Source organism: Chrysochloris asiatica, unplaced genomic scaffold (genome assembly GCF_000296735.1).
Source record: "Chrysochloris asiatica unplaced genomic scaffold, ChrAsi1.0 scaffold00332, whole genome shotgun sequence".
NCBI classification, from domain to species: domain Eukaryota; kingdom Metazoa; phylum Chordata; class Mammalia; order Afrosoricida; family Chrysochloridae; genus Chrysochloris; species Chrysochloris asiatica.
This window is the reverse complement of record NW_006408850.1, coordinates 2,633,897-2,636,167: the sequence shown is the minus strand read 5'-3', so window position 1 is coordinate 2,636,167 and position 2,271 is coordinate 2,633,897.

The following is a 2,271-nucleotide window of genomic DNA, read 5'->3' as shown; positions in this document are numbered from 1 at the left end:
CGGCCATGACAGTTTCAAGAAAACCCAGGGAGAGACAGTGGCCATAATAAATTCCTGAAAACTGGAAAAAGCAGTTTACCCTGAGGAAAAGTATGCTAAGTGGTGTTCACAGACTGTGAATCACAAAGTAAGCACTGAAAACCCACCAGCTGCTCCTCCAAACCCAATACAAAGTGCTACATACGAGTCAGAAGCAGAATCAATAGCACGTAACAACATCACAAAGGACTAAGGAAATTTCCTACCTGATTTCTATTCAGAACACATCTAATTAGATATAGAGTAATTTCCACCATTATCTTCTTCCCTGCTTTAGTTTCTTGGGCCTCTGCTATTAGCAACCATAGTGATTCAAGGGGTTTTAGCAAATCTACATAAAGGGAGCACTGGACTAAGAACCATAATGTAAGTGGTTCTAACCTTCCAGTTTCTTCTCCAGAAAAACAAGTGGCTTTCTAATCTCGTAAAGAACCAACCTAATGCACTTAACAACAACAGTGGAAGTGTGCAACTTTTGCTAATTTGTGATTTATATATATATATAATGCTATTTTTTTTTCACAAGATGACATGTCCATCTATTTCTCACCCTTGTTTTCTTATTGCTGCATATGCTGAATACAATCTCTTTTGCTCTTGACTTAAACTTCATGATAATTTTCACCTGAGACAGCATCTCTTATCATCCATGATTTGTTGTTGTTAAGTGCCGTCTAGTCAATTCTGACTCATAGTGACTTTATGTACAACAGAACAAAACATTGGCACATCCTTCACCATCCTCAAGTTACTGCTATGCTTGAACCCACTGTTGTTGCCACCGTACAAATCCATCTAGTCGTAGGTCTCCTTTTTTTTTTCTCTGTCCCTCCACTTTATCAAGCATGAAGTCCTTCTACAGAAGTGGAGGGGAATGTCTGGCCCATGGCAGTATTATTTGGTCTGGTTCTGCAAAGGCAACTATAGTTCCGGCCATCCTATTTTGTTGTTGTTTTTGTTGTTAGGTACCATGAAGTCAGTACCAACTTATAGGGACCTTATGCACAGGAGAATGAAACACTGTCTGATCCTGGACCAACCTCACTACTGTTGCCACACTTGAGTCCATCGATACTGCCACTTGGCGAATCCATCTCATTGGGGGTCTTCCTCTCTTTATCTGTCCCTCCACCTTACCAAACATGATATCCTTCTCCAGAGACTGGTCCCTCCTGAAAATATGTCCAAAGTATGAGAGACGAAGTTTGGCCATCTTGGCCTCCAAGGCTGTACTTCTTCCAAAACATATTTGTTTGTTCTTTTGGCAGCCCAGGACACTTTCAATATTCTCTGCCAAGAACATAACTCAAAAAGTATCAATTCTTCTACAGTCTTCCTTATTCACTGTCCAGCTTTCACATGCATATGAGGCTATTGAAAATACCTTGACTTGGGTCAGGCGTATCTTAGTCCTCAAGCTGATATCTTTGCTCTTTAACACTTTAAAACCTGGGGACTCTTGGGCCCAGAGTCAGTGACATAGCCACAGTGGACTAGAGTAGAGAGTGAAATGTCCAGTTGATAAGAAGAGATGGCGTATGCACAAGAACATCCACACTTGCAGGTAATACCCACTTGACCTGGCTTCAATGACTGGATAATCAGAGCTCAACCAGAAGAAGAAAGAAGAGGGGGAAAAAAGAATAATCTGATACAATTTGATGAACTTGACCAACGCCTATGGATGCAGTAGCTCAAAAGATGGAACAAATCCTTACAACAAGGATCATTCCTACCTCCTCCATACACAGAGTAGACAGGGATGGGCAACTTGGACATTGGCTACCCAAAATGGGGGGCTACAAAGGCAAGAAATGACTGGATTACAAACTTTCAAGAGTGAACCTAGATTCAGAGGGCATGGAGGAAGGTAGACTCTCCACTGAGTTGCGTACAATCTGTCTAGGTGGGACTGATGAAATGAAATGTGGATGGGTCTCTTGTGATACAACAATGAATAATTGTTATCAGGACTGCTTGTGAGGGTTGGAATTGTAAAGGTAGACGTTTTTAGCAAGGAGGGGAGTGATTAACTTTTCAGCCTGGGATCATCAAGGAAGAAGACTGGAGAGCAGGACCCTACCCAGAGAAGCAGTGATGCCTGAGATGGAGACAGAGACAATGATGTGGAGAGATGGAGCTGTTGAGGACTTTAGACAGAGAGGGTGAGGGGCTGTGTGCTGACGACCTGTGGGCAGGCTTGTAATGTATACCCTTTGGATGATGATGCAT